This window comes from Notamacropus eugenii, chromosome 6 (genome assembly GCF_028372415.1).
Source record: "Notamacropus eugenii isolate mMacEug1 chromosome 6, mMacEug1.pri_v2, whole genome shotgun sequence".
Lineage (NCBI taxonomy): Eukaryota > Metazoa > Chordata > Mammalia > Diprotodontia > Macropodidae > Notamacropus > Notamacropus eugenii.
The window spans coordinates 312,007,369-312,027,071 of record NC_092877.1 but is presented as its reverse complement, the minus strand read 5'-3'; the positions used below and the strand labels follow the sequence as shown (position 1 = coordinate 312,027,071).

The 19,703-nt window shown below is 36.8% G+C and overlaps 1 protein-coding gene across 6 annotated transcripts in view; it reads right to left on the bottom strand.

Annotated features, from left to right (window-relative positions):
- Positions 1–19,703, bottom strand: part of SPAG16 (sperm associated antigen 16) — a 1,246,090-nt gene that overhangs the window by 338,868 nt on the left and 887,519 nt on the right. The window lies entirely within an intron of this gene.

Sequence of the window (19,703 nt, the reverse complement as noted above, 5' to 3'; positions counted from 1 at the left end):
TACATTTCGAAAAGATCAAATGTCATAAATTGGCTCTTCTTCTCTCCTTAGTCTCAATCCTTCTGAACTCTCTTCCACTGTGATTTCGTCACTTTCACGGCCTCAATTCTTATCTCTATATTTGTCATACCAGACCTTTCTCACGAGCTCAAGATCACCATTTCCAGGTTTCTGTAAGATATGATGACCCCAATATCCTCTAGAACTCAAACTCAAAATGTCTAAAGTAAACCCACAACCCTTCCTTTGAACTGCCCTTGCTCCTAACTTCTCTCCTTCTATAAATCTTATTACAATCCTTTCAGTTACCAGACTCCTTTGAATTCTTTCTCCTTTGTCTGAAAACATCCAATCAATAGCTAAATTCTATTGATTTTACCTTTGTAACATTTCTCCCATTTGTTATTTCTGTCCATTCCTACTGTCAACAGTTTAGTTCAGAGTCTCCATTACTCCTTGCTTGAGCTACTGCAATATTCTAATTGATGTTCCAATTGACGTTCCAGTCTCTCTGTGTGTCCTTCTCTAATCCATCTTACACACACTCTTCAGAACAATATTCCTAAAGCAAAGTGCTGATCAGATCACTTTCCTAACCCCAAAGTGTCTAATTATTTTTCATCGCCTATAGGACAGTCAAAATTCCAAAGGATGATGTCAAAGATCCTCTATAGGTGGACACCAGCCTCGGTGTCTTCTTCATTTCCCTTTCTTACTTTGATACTCAAAATGGATTTGATATCATGTCTGATTTTCTAGACAAATTGGACTATTCTCCATTTCTGAATACACTGTGTAATTTTCCACTTCTGTGTCCTTATTATGGGCAGCTAGGTGGCACGATGAATGGAGTGCAGGGGCTTGGATCCGGAAGGCTCGTCCTGAGTTTAAATCTGACTTCAGACATTTATTAGATGTATGATTCTGGGCAAGTCACCTTCCTGCTGTTAGACTCAGTTTCATTATCTGTAAAATGATCTGGAGAAGAAAATGACAAACCACTCCAGTATCTTTGTCAAGACAACCCCAAATGGAGTCATGAAGAGTCAGACATGACTGAAAAATGACTGAACAAGGACAAAAATATTCCTACTTATTATCCTCTTTCTACATCACAATACCATTCCCCCTTCTTCACCTCCTGATATGCCCTCACCTACCTCCATACCTTTGCACAGAATGCCCCACACACCTGGAATGCCCTCCCTCACCAACTCTATCACTTAACATCCTCATCTTCTTTTAAGATTTGGCTCTGATACCACTACCAATTTAAAGCTATTTCTGCTCTTTGGAGATATTAGTGATCTCTTCTACGTCATAGAACTTTGAATTTATTGATCTGTATATTGGTGGATTTGAGTTAGAGACATAATGGTTCAAATTCTTGATATGTAACTGTGTCAACTTGGACAAGTCCCTTGACCTGAATGGGTCTCAGTTTGTTTATGATTAAAATGAGAGTGGTGAAGATCTGTCAGATGACTTACATCTCTAAATCAAGGAACTAAAAGACAAGTCACAATGTGAAAAGTATGTAGGGAAGGGCAAAGGGAATTTCATGAGATAGGTAAGGGAGAAGAGATTAATCTGAGCTGGAAACATGGTAGAAGGTACTCATGAAAGAGGTGGCTCATGCACCAGAATTGGACTTTCACATAGGGAGAGATTTTAATCAGTGAAGATGTGAAAATAATCCATTATAAGCATGGCAGACAACATATGCTGAATCATAGAGTTATGGAACAGGATAGGGTGCCCCAAACCTGAATGACTTACAAGGTCATATTTACATTTATACTGCTTCTGCAAGATTCTACTCTGATATGTCAGAGTACCGTGGACATGATCCTGTGTTCTCAAAGGCTATGCCAGTAGAGGGCAAGTTCTATCAAATTCTGCGATGCTAGAAAGGCATAAAAGTATAGCCTTCTTGACAGACAATCTCAACTTATCAAGAATTGACCCTCGGTAACTAAATTAGGAGACATTCATCACCAGTGGTTAAGACACATAATAATGAATTATTTGGTCATAGTGACTCATGAAACAAAATGACTTACTATCCTGTGTGACATCCTCTCTTGCCACTTAGTAGTGGCAGAGTGATGAAAAGTGGGGGCAGAGGGGACTATAAACAACAGTTTTAGAATATTTGTAAACAGGTAGGTGGTACAACAGATACAGTACTGGGCTTAGAATCAGGAATAATCATATGAGTTTAAATCTGGCCTCAGACACTCACTAGCTGTGTGACCTTGGGCAGGTCACTAAACCCTGTTTGACACAGTTCTTCATGTATAAAAGGAGGTGGAGAAGGAAATGTCAAACCACTCTAGTATCTCTGCCATGAAAACCCCCCAAAAGGGGTCATGAATACTTAGACACAACTGAGAAATGACAGAACTGAAAACATTAACTTGAAATAAAAAAAAAACTTTAAAAACACCTTTGAATGACTAAAAATTGTGCATAGTATTGGAGAAAATAAATATTACTCTTGACATTCTAACTAAAAATGGAAACAGAAGAACAATGGAAGTCATAAGCAAATGGAAAGATGGCTCAAAGTTTTTCTTGCAGAAAGGAATTGGCTAAGTTGGTTTTATCATGTGTTCAAAAAGCAAAAAGAAACATCATTTCATGGGTTATCTGATCACTTTATGTTGTGATATTTGTGATAAGTATTTATAAAAACCTGCCATGAAAATAATTGTAACTTCTATATCATCATCTGGTACAAAGGATGAAGGGATAGGGAAATTTCATTAAGAAGCTGATAAGATATTCCAGAATTAAATCAACACATACTTGGGTGTGACTTTAATGAACAGATAGGGCCAGGAAAGGATCGTGAAAATATGTTGGAAAATATGGTTCAGGTGCCAGGAGTGAAAGAGGCCAAAGACTTACAGACTATATATATATATATATATATCAAAGATGATTTCTTTGATAAATGAATTTGAGGGCCACTGGGCAATACAAACACTGAATAATATTTTAAAAATGCAATGATTGTGAAGACTGGTCTATTGCTAGGCCCTTACTTAGTAAAGTAATTTCACAATCTGTATTTTCTTGTGCCATCCTATTTTATTTGGATTTCCAAGAATCTTTATTTTATTGTTAACAAATCCCTTCAGTTCATATTTTTTCTAGCTTCATTTAGTGAAAGTGACTAACAAAACTGTGGTTATTCAGACTTGAGTATTTGGCAGATTTGTTTTTTTCAGAAATGAATGCAATGAGCCTGTCACTTCAAGAAAAACAATTGACAATATTTTTTGTCAATGACAAAATTGAAGTGAAAATTAGAATTTGAAAAACTTGTATCTTCCACTGAGTGTCTGACATCTTCCCAATATGTAAAGATTTTTCTGATGAGATTGGTGATGGTATTAGTGAATTTTAACATTGTATAATGAAACATTTCAAAAACTATTCAAAGTGCAAAACAGACCAATGGATTTTAATGTTACTGAGTAAGAAAAGTTTATTGACATTTGCAATTAGCCTTTAAGAAACTACTTATTGAGTTTAGGTGCAGTATCAAATAAGAATAACCTTAATTGTCTGAAAAGGTCATTAAATGCTCACTGTTTTCAACTGCATATTTATATGAGGACAAACTTTCTTCAAATACTTCAATCAAGACAAAGCCACAATATATTAATGCAGATTCCAGATGACTTCAATTAGACCAGAAGTTAAAGAAATTTGCCAAAATGGAAAATATTATCATGCTTCAAAATAATTTTTAGGAAATAATTATTTTTGATAAAAATGTTATGCATATTAACATGTAATGGACTTATTGACTTCCTAACTCCTTGCCCAGCATTCTATCCTCTGCACCACCTAGTTACTTAAATATGAATCTTGAATGGAGAGCTGGAAGGAAATTCAATGACCATTGAGTCCAAACCCCTCATTTTAAAATCCTTCCTGAGCTCTTCCAAGAATTCTCTTTATGCTTTAGACCAGTTCATATTCCCTTCTGAAGTTTCAGATGGGAGTATAGTCTTAATGCTGATCTCTTTGGTATTTGTGCTTTGGTTCTTATTCCCATAGAAAGATTCTACGGTCTTTTCAGCTTTGCTTCTTATTCATGATGATCATTCTTTTCCTGGATTTTAAAGTAGATTTCTGCATCTGGGGCACAGGGGGCTCTGTCCCACAGTTCTTGTGCCTAAAACTTGAGGATTTGTGTGTTGTGACCTGTGGTTCTTTCAGGTAGAAGCTAAAATGCTGCAGCTTACCTGGTGCTAAGCTGGCTGGTGTTGGAAAGCAGAGGCCAGGTGAAGTTGTTTTGGTTTTTCCTGGAGTTATCCTGGAACTAGCTGGGGGAGGAGTGGTCTGGCTACAGGAGGTCTCCTCTGCTGAGCTAGGGCACAGGCAAGCTCAGTGGTTGATAATCCCCTCTGTGCTAGTGTCTTCTCAATTCCCCTGGGGTGTTGAGGCACACCTGGAGTCCTGGTATTAGTGGTTGTGGGCTTCACCCCCCTGGGGTTCAGGATCTCCTCCCAGTTTGCTGAGGTGAGGTTCTCTGGGACAACTCTGATCCTGCACTGGTCCCCATCAGCCACAGCAAGAGGGACCCTCCTTAGCGATTTTCCTAGCCTCACGGGCTAAGAGACTATTTACCCCTTCTGCTGCTCCCACTGTTCCAGGATGTTTCCTGGGGAGATACTTTCTGGGTTCTTCAAGGTCAACAAGGGGAGGGAGATGGCAATTACCAATCACTCCACCATCTTGGCTCCCAAATCCCATTTGAGGTCCAATAAAAGTGTAAGAAGTCAAAGTCCAGACCACCAGACAGGTGACTGCCCCTTAGGTCCCTCTGCCATTCTGTACCTCACAAAACAATCATATATTATGGCAGAGATCAAGAAATTTAGAATCTCAGTTGGGTTACTCATCCCAGGATACACTCAAGTCACCAATGATCTGTGCACCCATGGGAATGCTAGACCAGGGAGCTGCAAGCCTCCTTGCCTATGAGTAATAAACTGTCTGTCTCCTTCTTGGTACCATCTCACCCACAATCTCCTCATAATGATATTTTAATAGCCAGGAGGCATAAGTGCTAGAGAACACTGTTTCTGAAGTCAGAAGACCTGGGTTAAAACCCCACTCTTGATGCCACTACTTTGAGTAAGCGCCTTAACCTCCTTGGACCTCAGTTTCTTCATTTGTAAAATGAGGGGTTTGGACTAAATAAGCATTGAGTTTTCTTCCAGCTCTCCCAATCCATAGTACTTTAGAAGCAAAGGACCCCAGAGTCCTACAACCTAGGTATGGGTATTAGGGTTCTGGATCTGAGATGACTTCAAGTTCTATCGTAAGCAGTTACTCAAATTTCCCCGACAGTAGAGGCTAGAGTTTGCAATCTTAGAGGAATCAGCTACACTTATGAGATCACAGATCCAATGGATAATTTATCTTCATATTTGTTTACATAAGTGACATTAAGAACACTTTTATATACACTTTCCCATGCCATCTGCATTTAGCACTTCAGCTTCTCCAACCTTGCATGCCATCCACAACCGCTTCTCACACTTCATGTAGGGTCCCCTGAACTCTGTCACTGATCCTTCATTTTCAAGCTACTCTGTTTCATCTGCTTCTGAAATCTCTCACTTCCTTTTCCCCATTATTCTATTTATCTCTGGTCATTAAGATCTCAGCTGGGAGCTTTGCACATCACCTTTGAGAGTAAATTTCAACCCCGTTACAGTGTATTGATAATCAAACTTTTTTTGCCTATAAAGATGTTATTTGAGTCTGACTAATTCATAAATCTTAGGAGATGATAAAATATAAAATAGTATCCCTTTTTGCTGCACTTTAGGAATTCTTGTAGCTGTATTAATAGACATTTTATTTCAGTGATTTAGGAATGCACACTGTGCTTCCCTTCCATCACTCCTACATTGAAAGGACAGCTCATTATTTTTTCCTCAACACATACTGCACATGTTCTGTCTTGCTCTGTAAAACACAGGGGATCTTTCTCCCCCTTTAAGTAAGACGTTCCTCATGGGATTTCAAGAGAGCAGCACAGTATCAACTTGGAGCAGTTTTTGCATAAATTTGCATAAGAAGTCTAAGCTCACTGAACTTGAAAAGAAAAAAAGCCTACCACAGTTGGGACTACATTTGAAGCAGTATGCTAAAGATGACAATTTTGATAAGATGAGCACTTAAAATAACCAATCTGTTTTTCTTTTTAACTATGAATTTAGTTCTTCTATACTTCAAGACCAATAAAAGGGAAAGAGTGAAGTGCAACTCTTTGGAAGCATGAGCAGCACCCATCTTGATTTAAGGTCAGATAGCTGGCCCTAGAATAAGGAACTGAGGATGTCTTGCAACTCACTCATTTCACAGATTGTTTGAAGAACCAAATCAGATTTCGAAAGCACATAGAAAACTTCATTTCTAAAACTTTAGAGATATAATGAGGAGGAGTCATGCTTTAGTTTTTCTGATATTTCCAGAATTAACAATGATGTTCTTTAGTGTAATAAAAATATTCTTTTTGAGCTCATTATCATTACAGAAACTGACATGTATAGACCCACTAAATCCATTTTATTTATTGTTCCAGTAACCTAAGGTGTTACTCTACTTGGCCATATTCTATTTTAATGTGGTCAATTATTATTGATTAATATGGTATTTACTGTAATAACATCACTGTGATAAGCTGTGATGAATTTATTTGGTATTAGAGTGCTATCAATTCCATAAATTCTGGACATAGGCACAGGAAACATCACAAAGAAAATTTATGAATGAGGTGAGGTCACCATAGTATTTATGTCACAATTGTGCATGTTCCATAAACATACTTTGGTTACTGCCATCTTAAAGTGGAAAGAGAAGTACTGTTATTATTTACCAATTGTAGCAAAATATTAAGTTCCATGCTTTCTCTGGTAAGGCAAAGAAGGACTATAGGACAGTACTTGTTTTTTGTACAGGAATATTTGACAATAAAAATAATGACATATTCTACCTCTACTAACTAGTTTTAACAATTTTAATCCTAATCTTAAGGGAGGTTGCTAACATGATTTCTTTCAATATATAGAAAACAAAACATAGAATCATAGATTTAGAGCTGGAAAGGATTTAAAATGTCATATAATCTAGCTAATTACCTTTTGTCTTTTTGCAGATAAAAACACTGAGGCTTACAGAGATTAAAAGGCCCTACCTAAGTCTCATACGTGCTGTTAAAATTGGACACAAAATGAATATTCTATGGCTACAAATGGACTTATGACTACAAATTCTACCGTACCAGATTGTCCAGTCATTCTACAATGACACTTTGGTTCATTAAGCATTTTTATATAGATACTAAATTATTGGTTTAATAACTTTAAAATAAATTATAACCTCACAAGTATAAACTTTAGCATATGTATATCCATTATTCGTCATGTAAAACATAATTGGAGAATTTTTAGTAGGGTGGTTTCTTTCAAAAATCTTATGCTACAAACAGACTTTTTGTATTCACACCATGACCAAACATGATTCCAAAGAGATGGTGAGCTCAAGGTACATAGTAAGATACATATTTTCAAGTCATAGCCAGCGTAAGAATTTGTTTTGCTTGACTATGCATATTTTTAAAAATTAATTAATTTTTTACAAATGTTTATTTGCTCTCCCACATGCCACTTCCACCAATCTCCTCATTTAAAAAAATATAATCTCACAACAAAAATTCATGGTTCAACAAAACAAATTCCCATATTTGCCATATCCAAATATACATGTATCATTATGGATTTTAAGTCTATCACCTTACTAATAGAAGGTGGGGTATGTGATCCATCTTCAATCCTCTGGACTCCTGGACTCCTAAAAACGTATATTTACTATATATACATGTTATAAGAGTTTTGTTTTCCTATTTTCTTAAGTGAGTGGAAGGAAAATACAATTTTAATTGAAAAAGCATATTAAAAAAGAAAAAAGATCAATAAAAATTATATAGTTAAGTAATCATGAAAACCTTTATGTTAAAGTATCTATACTAAGCATCAAGTATTACTAATCATCTTTCTTTCTTTCTTCTGGTAGAAAATAGTATCCAGCCATGCTCTTCCCCTTTGATCACGGAAGGATGATTCTCCCAACACTCATCAAAATGGAAAAATGAGTCCATATTGAAGGCTCTATGAGAACCAGATAACTGGCAGCTTGCCATTCAGCTTGTAGACAGATGTGAAAATAAAAATAAAAGATATGTGGGAATCACTAACTCCTTATACAGGTAGGTCCCCAATGCATAAAAAAGTAACATTAAAATTGATATTAGATATCAAAAGAGTTAAAAATCTTTTTGGTTGACTTTGGAAGACGTAGATAGTGGCTAACTGAAATCTTGATTTTTTTTTTAAAACACAATTTCTTCTGGAGAGTAAAATTTTGAGGTTTTCAAGTCAGTTGCTGCAATTTTTTTTAAAAGATGAAAAAAAAGAAAAAGACTTAGGCTGGGCCCCAAGCCCACATTATAAATCCGCTATAGGAAATTATAATATCCTGCCAGGAGGTGTAATTTTTAAAACCTCTTTTTTTTCCTGCTGCAGTGCCTGCTTGGGATGTACAAATTAATTCTTCTCCTCTGAGAAGGAAGGGCAAAGTCTTCAGCACTGCTTGTAGTTGTGCATGTTAAGCAGCAGTCACTTCTTGAAGTAGGGATACATTGGGTCACATTGGCCCGAGAACACACAATTAAGCAAACAAAACCACATTTAAAAAGATAATCAAGTTTTCTTGTAATTACACTTAAGAGCAAATTGGTGTGACAATTTTTTTTCTGATTATGTAATTCAGAGACTATGTATTCAACATTTCCCTATATATTATGATCTTTTAATGCCCTCCATTATCTGAACACCTATGTCATTCTTCACATTTATAGGAGAATAAGCACAAGTATCATATCCTAATCCAAAGACTTTGCCTATCATTAAACGATATCTTCAGAAGGTCTCATTATTTAGGGGAAATATTTATGTGTGTATGTGTGGATACACATATATACATATACACACATCTAAACAGGTACACATGTATATATGTGTACGTCTATACACACAAATGAATGTATATAATATGCATATATACACCCACCTCTATAAATATATACATATATGTATATATAGATGTAGGCAAATAATATATACATAAAACCTATATATGTTTATATTCATATAAATCTATTTTTAAAATAGAGCTAGCTTCCTAATGTTCTTCATTAACCAATCATCTAATTAGTAGTAATCATTGAGCAGCTGTCATATGCCAAGCACAATTCTAGGTATACTGGTACTTCAGATAGCTTAAGTCAGGGATTCTCAAAATGTTTGGTCTTAGGATTTCTTTATATTCTTAAAAATTATTGACAAGTCCAAAGAGCTTTTGTTTATATCAGTCGTACCTATCAATATTTAATGTATTAAATTTAAAATAGATAGTTTGAAAATATTTATTCATAAATAATAAACTAATTACATATTAATACAAATGTATTTAATGAAAAATAACAATATTTTAAAAACTGAAACATTGAGAAGAATGGCGACGTTTTACACATTTAAAAAAAGTCAGGCTTAATAGAAGACAGCTGGATTCTCATATTTGCTTCTGCATTCAATTCACTGTGATATATTGCTTTTTGTTGAAGTACATAAAGAAAAATCTAGCCTTAACCAGACATTTAGTTGGAAAAGAGAGTATCTGAATAGGTAAATAACATTTTAGTATTATTGTGATGTACATTGTGATGTAGATTCACAAACCTCCTGAAATTGTTTCAGTGACCAGCGATGGTCACAGACCACAATTTGAGAACTACTGCTCTAGACAGGTCTCTGTGGATCTCATGCGCTCTTCCTTTAGGTGATCACCAAGGCTGACCTAGGTTACCTTAGGCCAACTTGCTGGGTCCCTCCTCTGATCTCACCTGAAGGGCTGAATGCACCATAAACATAATATATCTTTAATCAGAGATCATCTTATTGCCTCAAAGACCATGTTTTCACAAAAAAGGGTCCTCTCTAAAAACACGTTTCATGGGATCTTAATGCCTTAATAGCTCTGGTGTCCTAAAAGAATTCAGTAATATTTTTAAACTAATTTTAACATAGATCAAATATGACTTTATGACACATACAAAAGAAATAAATGAACAGGTCACAATTTACTTTTATCAACAGAGGAATGAGGGTCTTCCTCTGGTATACATGACGTCACTTCCGGTGAAGATGAGCTCTGAGTAGACCATACTCACTGCTCTAATGGGGGGAGTTGTACAATGCCACACGAACAAGAGGAGTTAAAAAAGAAAAACAGTAAAATCTTCCATTTGGGAGCCTTCATGAAGCTGAATTACTAGGGTGCTTGATTTTTTAACTGAATTAACAAGCTGTTCTGATATCACATAGGCTCAAACTAATTGGTATTTCTGACCATTAGTTTTTTTTCTATTAACCACAACCTGTGCAATTAGATAAAGGAAACCAGAATACTGGCTGCCTTAGTGATGCAGCTCATTCCACCAAACCCAATGTGAAACCTGAAAATGCTTTTTTTTGTTTCTAGTGTCTTCTGTAAGTGGGGCAGGTAGGTAGCACAGTGGATAGAGTGCTGGGCCTTAAGTTAGAAGACTGATTTTCCTGAATTTAAATCTGTCCTCAGACACTTCCTACCTGTGTGACCCTGGGCAAGTCACTTAATCCTGTTTGCCTCAGCTTCTCATCTGTAATATAAGCTAGAGAAGAAAATGGTAAACCATTCCAATATCTTTGTCAAGAAAACCCCAAATGGAGTCATGAAGAGTCAGATGGGACTGAAATGACTGAACAACAGATTCCTAAGGAAGCAGCATTGTTTCAAAATTTTTATTACAATTTTCATATTAAACAACTTTAAAATTATTTGAAAATGGATACGGAGCTGTTTTTGATGATAAAAATAATTTCCTATTTCTTTGGGGGGGGGGTGACAGTATCCATTAGTACCTGTGATTTCATTACTATAATAAACAATCTCTCAGTGTAAAACCTTTTCCTATGGATACAGGTCTGCAACTTCTAATTTAGGCTGGCGGGAGGGGGGTGAGGGTATGAGAAGACTTGCCCAGGGTCACCAGATGAGTCTGTGTCACAGATAGGCCTTAGTCGCTAATCTTCCTAACTCGAAGGCCGACCCTTTATCCATTACGCCATGCTGCCTTTTCTTTGTAAATTATGCAGCTACATAATTTATCGAGGGAACTGGGGACTAGAAAATAGTGTCACATTTTCTTCATGGAGCCATCACAAATTTAAACAGTCAGTAAAAATTTAAAGATGTTTTGAAAAGAGTGAGAAGAAAATAATTCCTTGAGTTATATGAACTCATATAGAGTAAAGTGAGCTGAACCAGGAGAAGACTATTACTGCCTAAAATAATATAAATGAACCAGAACACGAAAATAAGCCAGACTCTAAATAATTGCAATGTGTAATGTTGGTCCCAAAGAACAAATAATTAAAGATGCTTCCCTCTTTGGGGCAGGGGTAGGGAACTAGTGACGGAGAATGTTGGATACACATGGAAAGGAAGCCCTTATAGTAGCTGCTTTTGTGCAACGGTATTTTATGTTAGAGGGAAGGCTGAATACTGGGAAATATACAATCAGAGAAAGAAGATATGTTTGGAAATGACTATAACACAAACCCAAAAGGCATTAAGAAACTTTAAGTTTTAAAATGTTCTTCTTTCCAGTGATGATAATGTTAACTTATCCATAACAAAATAAAAGTAGATGAAGACACATACAGTATTTAGATTTATTTTCTTCTCTTGCAAATAATCTTCTAGGTCTTTGAAAATACTTGCCTGGTTGGTGATAACTATAAGAATTTTTCTTATGTAGTTATTTTATTCATAGTAATATAGGTAAGTAATAGACTATTCTCCTCTCTTCTCCTATCTTCTCCTCTCCTGTCTTCTCCTCTCCTCTTTTCTCTTTGTTTCTCTGTCTCTCGGCCTCTGTGTGTTTCTCTGTCTATCTGTCTTAAGAATGTGGCATAGTAGAAAAAGTACCACATGCTTAAGAAAAAGATGAGTTGCAACTCTGGAATCACTATGGTAATAGCCCCAGGCCCAATATGGCAATCCCAAAGGTGAGTAACCAACCAATCAAATGGCCTCTTCAGCCACTCTCTGCTCTAGATCCAAATACATTGTCTATGTTTAATATAATGTTGTATAAAAGAACATCAAGTACTCAGAATATATCAGGGTTATGAAGGAAAATTGTAAGAGGTGAAAGTGAGCTACAAAAGAAAACACAATGCTCTGAAAGGAGTTGGACTATATTTGGTTTTAAATATAATTGCCTTTGGCAGTCAATGCCACATCATAAATCTCTAAGATGGTGTAGTTGCTGGGCACATATAAGCATCCCAATAGAATATAAACACCTTAAGATCAAGGACTATTTTTTGCTTCTTTTTATCTGCAACACCTGGTATATAGTAACTATTTAATAAATGTTTGTTGAATGGATAATGCACCACACAACTTATTGGCTGAATAATTTTGTGTAGCTTACTTAGCTTCTCAATTTTTTCATGTACAATATATGCATAATCAATATCTATTCCTTTTATTCACAGTTTAAGAAACTGAGGTAGGTTAAGTGACTGGATTAGAACTCTGGTCTTCTTGACATCAGGACTAGTGCTCTATCCATAGGGCCATTTGACTGCCAAGATAGCTACCATATAGCATTCCTGGGAGGATCAAATAAGAATATATATTATATGAAAAAACTAGAAAACAGTGAATCATTATATAAACTAAAATTATTTTTCACTTTGGTATAATTTTTCATGGACATAAAATTTCTCCACAACTATTATTTTAAGACACAGGGTTGAAAGATCACTTACTTCCTACAAGATGAGATTCTAGGTATTTTCTACTATAATTTTCAGTCTTTGAGAAATGCAAAACAAACTTTCAATCTGTGCAAAATAAACTGAGACTTCAAATATAGCATAAAAGAATAAATAGCCTGCCACCTTTTTCTATTATGGGTTATTCTGGGTTTTTTTTTACCTGATCACAATGGGTAACTTTCTTATAGTTCACATCACACCTAAAAGCTGTAACTTATGCATCATCTGGGTGCAGTAATGAATAAGAACTGACATTAAATATCGATATTATTGGCCCAGCTAAATGGTAGCTGACATCAAGCTGGATTGCTGAAGAGGTAAACAAAATTGAAATTTCTTTTTGTTGTAAGTACAGCTTGACATCATTTGTCCTTCACAAGATCAATGCATGACTGACCCAAATGCTATTTGCATTTCTTTCTAAAAAATGCCTGAACTTATACATTGTCTTTGAGCTTGGACAACAAGCAAAATTTAGAAATTCAATGTCTTTTGATGAAATGGGGATAGGATAGTTTTTCCTTTTAAGCCTTTACAAGTGAAAAGAAATGCTTCTTTCCATCTTTTAAGGAAAAATTAGTATAAAACAAGTACTTATATTCACATGCAGACAGAAAGATCAAGGTAAACTACTTTAGATCTAATAAAAAATCTCAAGGTACAAAAGCTGGATATTATCCTAGTTCACAAATGTATTTTGTTATACCTGTCGAGTTTTCGATCCAATTGCTTTTGCAACATTTAGCTCTTTTCATACCTCTAAAATGGAAAATTTACACTTGATACATTTCCAAAGTGTGCTACTCAAAATTGTAATACAATACCAGAATTTTCTTTTCTATGGTGAGCTAAGAAAATACATATTGCTGTTTTAGGCTTACAATGTGCAAGGTCTATTAGAGAAAATATATTAAAACTTTCTCCCTGACTTGCAGAAGATGTATTTATTTGTGCATTTTAACTTCTTGGGACCTCAGTTTTCTCATCTGTATGAGGGAGTTCTGCACATTGAGAAGGTTTAGATGTATCTCATGACCTGTAATTCTCTATGTTCTTTTTCACATACAAAGGAATGAAAATAGTTGTGTGAGCCAGGAAAAGACACATTCCTCATATAGGTCTCAGTTTCCTTACCTGAAAAATGAAAATGCTGCACTACATCATTTTTGTAATTGCTTTGAGATTCACAACTGCCAGATCCTGTGAACTTCCTGGTGAGGGTGTTACCCATGGTTCTGTCCTAGGTTCTTTTTCTTCTCTCTCTATTGTCTCTTTCTCTGTCACAACCATATCCTACTAGTTTTACCATTATTACAGATGATCCCCAAATCTATACATCCAGCCTAGTACTTTTTCCTGAGTTTCACTACTGCATTACCAAATGCCTGCTAAACATTTTAAGATGGATGCCCAAGAGACATCTTAATATATGCAAAATTTAACTCATTGTCTTTCCCTCTAATGACTCTCCTCTCCCAAACTTTCTCATTTGTGTCAAGAAAGGTACCACCATTCTTACAGTATCATAGGTTCATAACCTTTACATTATCCCAGAGCCCTCACTCTCCATTGTTTCATGTACCTACTCAACTGCCAAATTTTATTGTTTCTGCCTTTACACTGTCTTTCCCATCTGGCCTCTTCTCTCTACTCACACAGTTACCACCTTGGTTCAGACCCTATTAGAATAACCAGTCAATCAATAAGATGCTTAATAAATGTACTATTTGCAAAAGCCTCTTATTTAGTCACCATATTCCTGCTCAAGTCTCCTCTCATTCAAATTCACTGTTTGCTAAAGTCATTTCCTAAAGTGCAGGTCTCACCATAACAAACTTCTACTCAGTAAACTCCAAATGTTCCCTATTACCTCTAGAATCAAATATAAACAACTGTGTCTAACTTTCAAAGCTCTTCACAGCTGAGCCCCTTCCTATCTTTCCAGTATTCTTACACATTATTCTCTACACTCTGGAGCTCAGACATATTATCCACCTTGCTTTTCATATCACATAACCCTCCACCTCCCATTGCCATGCCTTCACCCTCACTGTCCATCCTCTGTACCAGTAATTCTCACCCACCTTGCCTCTATCTCTTAGAATCCTTGGTTTCCTTCAAGACTCAGTTCAAGTTGAACCTTCTACTTGAAGCCTTTCCTTATTATTCCACAGAAGCTAGTGATAATCCCTTTCCTTAACTGTCTTACATTCATTTTCCTTATATTCTCTAGATACTTATATTTATATATATTTTCTTCTCTGTGGAAATGCAAGGTCCTTGAGGTCAGGGACTATTTCAATATAACCTCTATCTCAGAAGCTGAGTTAAGTACCCAGCACATAGTAAGTAGTTAATAAATGCTTATTAGTTGATTAATTGGAGGGAATGTCCACTGTAATAACGTCATGTATCCACAATGAAGAAATCCACTTCTTGGGATCCATCCTGGATGAAACATAACATTCACTACTCTGAGATGCATTTCCAATGAGTCTCAAAAAGATTAGAGGAGTAACCTGAACAGAGTAGAACATAAGGAAGATTATTAGAGTAGAAATATGAAGGATGAATTAAAATGGGGAATGAATGAGGTTAGGAGGAAGAGTTGAGGAAAGCCTCCACTAGGGCAGCTGCCATGTGAGAAGAAAGGAAAAGGTCTATGTGAGAGATATGGTGCAACTGAATAATAAAGCTGGCTTACCGTGTGCCAGGCACTGTGCAAAGTGCCCATAACTACCATGGGAGGTAGCTTCAATTATTATTCCCTCTTCAAATTTGATGAGGCTGAGGCAAACAAAAGGGAAGGGGGTGAAGCGGGGTAGGTAGTATTTGAAGCTGTATTTGAATTTGGATTTTATTGACTCAAGGCCCAGTACTCAATCCATTATCCCATCTAGATAAATGTGTTACGTTCCTCCAGAGCAAGCCAGAATAATGTTGAACTATATAATAAGGAGCTTCAGAACACCATGTTCTACAATTGCCGCTAGACTGGTATCACTTGCTCATCAGGCTGACTTCTGTTGTAACATCAATATTTGCTAAAAGTTTCCATGGCTCCTTCCAAGTTGAACCTTCCTTAAAACAAAGAAAACCAATAAAGTGAAATCATTCAATACAGTGAATTCCTCTGACAATGTCTATATTTCAAACTAGTTGTCTTTCTCTGCCATGAGGTGGGAGGTATGTTTTACCACCAATTTTCATCTTTTAGTTACTCAGAGTTTGGATGCTCTCTCACTACATTGTGTTATTGTAAAAAAAAGTTGAGAGGCGGAGCCAAGATGGCAGAGTAGTAAGACACACATACAGAGGCTGCCCCCACACAGCCCATAAAACACCTGTACAGAGGGTCTCTCAACAAATTTTGGAGCAGCAGAAGTGGAGAACAACAGAGTGGAGGAAATTTCCAGCCCAGAGTGACCTGAAAGACCCACAGGAAACATCAGTTGCACCTGATGTGGAGCCAAGCTCCACAGGCTGAGCCAAGCCCAGCCCAGCCTTGGCCTGGCACGCACAGCTTGTGAACAGCCCTCCAGGGCAAAATCTCCAGTCTCAGAATCCCCTTTCCCAGCAGCAGACGGTCTGCAGATCCCTCAACACGCAGGTGCCAAAGGTCAGTGACAGGGTTTATTCAGCTGGCCAGGAAGGGAGAAGGGCCTTCACATCAGGGAGGCAGCAGGAGTTCTCAGGGCAGCCCCTACAGCAGCCTGAGACCATAGCTGGATCGTAAAAACCCTGGGGGCACTAAAGAGCTCAATCTTACCTCAGCCCTGTGTAGCCACCCTGAGGCAGATGGTCTTTGTCTTACACTGAATGGTGGCCCTGTCCCCACAGCTTGACTGAATCCCTCCCCCCCCCAGTGCTAACTTGGCAGAACTGGAGGTCAGGTGCCTGTGAAGAGGGAAGCCTGCTAAGATTCTGGGCACAAAAATCCTTCCCTGTGCCCAGACCAGCAAACACTTGATTGTGCCACCTTGGAGGAACTGATGTCTTACAGGTCCCCAGAGTATACCCTACTCTTGACAAAGGACCCAAAAGTCAAGTAACTGGTTGGAAAAATGCCCAAAAAAGGGAAAAAAAAATAAGATTATAGAAGGTTACTTTCTTGGTGAACACATATCTTCTCCCATCCTTTAAGATGAGGAAGAACAATGCTTACCATCAGGGAAAGACATAAAAGTCAAGGCTTCTGTATCCCAAACATCCAAAATAAATATTCAATGGGCTCAGGCCATGGAAGAGCTCAAAAAGGATTTTGAAAATCAAGTTAGAGAGGTGGAGGAAAAACTGGGAAGAGAAATGAGGGAGATGCAAGAAAAGCATGAAAAGCCAGTCAACACCTTGCTAAAAGAGACCCAAAAAATGCTGAAGAAAATAATACCTTGAAAAATAGGCTAACTCAATTACCAAAGAGGTTCAAAAAGTCAATGAGGAGAAGAATGTTTTAAAAAGCAGAATCAGCCAAATGGAAAAGGAGGTTCAAAAGCTCAATGAAGAAAATAGTTCTTGAAAAATTAGAATGGAACAGATGGAGGCTAATGACTTTATGAGAAAACAAGAAATCACAAAACAAAACCAAAAAAATGAAAAAATGGAAGATAATGTGAAATATCTCATTGGAAAAACAACTGACTTGGAAAATACATCCAGGACAGATAATTTAAAAATTATGGGACTACCTGAAAGCCATGACCAAAAAAAAGATCGTAGACATCATCTTTCATGAAATTATCAAGGAAAACTGCCCTGATATTCTAGAACCATAGGGCAAAATAAATATTAAAAGAATCCACTGATCACCTCCTGAAAGAGATCCAAAAAGAGAAACTCCTAGGAACATTGTGGCCAAATTCCAGAGTTCCCAGGTCAAGGAGAAAATATTGCAAGCAGCTAGAAAGAAACAATTCAAGTATTGTGAAAATACAATCAGGATAACACAAGATCTAGTAGCTTCTCCATTAAGGGATCAAAGGGCATGGAATATGATATTCCAGAAGTCAAAGGAACTAGGACGAAAACCAAGAATCACCTACCCAGCAAAACTGAGTATAATATTTCAGGGGGAAAAAATTGTCTTTCAATGAAATAGAGGACTTTCAAACATTCTTGATGAAAAGACCAGAGCTGAAAAGAAAATTTGACCTTCAAACACAAGAATCAAGAGAAGCATGAAAGGATAAACAGTAAAGAGAAATCATAAGGGACTTACTAAAGTTGAACTGTTTACATTCCTACATGGAAAGACAATATTTGTAACTCTTGAAACTTTTTTCAGTATCAGGATAGTTGGTGGGATTACATACACACACACACACACACACACACACACACAGAGAGAGAGAGAGAGAGAGAGAGAGAGAGAGAGAGAGAGAGAGAGAGAGAACACAGGGTGAATTAAATAGGATGGGATCATAGCTTAAAAAAATGAAATTAAGCGGTGAGAGAGAAATATATTAGGAGGAAAAAGGGAGAAATGGAATGGGGCAGGTTATCTCTCATAAAAGAGGCAAATAAAAGACTTTTCAATGGAGGGAAAAAGAGGGGAGGTAAGAGAAAAAACATGAAGATTACTCTCATCACACTCAACTAAAGGAAGGAATAAAATGCACACTCATTTTGGTACGTAAACCTATCTTACAATACAGGAAAGTGGGGGAGAAGAGGATAAGCAGGGGGCGGGGATGATAGAAGGGAGGACAGTGGGAGGAGGGAGCACTCTTGGGGAGGGACAGGATCAAAAGAGATAATAAAAGCAATGGGGGGCAGGATAGGATGGAGGGAATTACAGTTAGTCATACACAACATGAATATTATGGAAGCCATTTGCAAAACTACACAGATATGGCCTATATTGAATTGCTTGCCTTCCCAAAGGGAATGGGTGGGGAGGGAGGGATGGGGAGAAGTTGGAACTCAAAGTTTTAGGAACAACTGTTGAATATTGTTCTTGCAACTAGGAAAAAGAAATACAGATAATGGGGTATAGAAAGTTATCTTGCCCTACAGGACAAAAGAGAAGATGGGGATAAGGGAAGGGAGGGATGTTAGAAAAAAGGGCAGATTGGTGATAGGGGCAATTAGAATGCTTGGTGTTTTGGGGTGGGGGGAGGGGAGAAATGGGGAGAAAATTTGGAACCCAAAATTTTGTGGAAAGGAATGTTGAAAAGTTAAATAAATAAATAAATTTTTAAAAAGTCAATGGTTTTTAGAGTGATTATGAATTTCATTGAAGAGGTCTTGTAGTATTCTAAAACTCAAGATAGTCCATGAAATGTCAGTCACAAATATGGTGACTTCTTTATCTGTAAGGAATTCCTGGGTTGTTTGGTTTCTTTTTTTTTACATTTTCATGGGACTTCTTCCATGAGAACGGTAAATATGTTTTCCACATATCAACTCTGAATAAAACAAGATTTCTGGTCCTAGGAATCATTCATAATCAAGATCAATGGAAAAAGCATTCTTCGAGATTGCACTAATTGTGACATATGGTTCAAACCACTGTGACCTGTGTATGTGTGTCATATTTGTTAAATTATTTATTTATTTTTTTTATTTTTTAATGTTTAACAATCACTGCCATACAATTGAGATTTTATCCCCCCCACACCTACCCCCCACTACTCCCCTCCCTCCCCACGACTGCATATAATTCTGTATAGGTTCTACCTATACTTTCCTATTGAGTATATTTTCACTATAGTCATGCCATGTAGT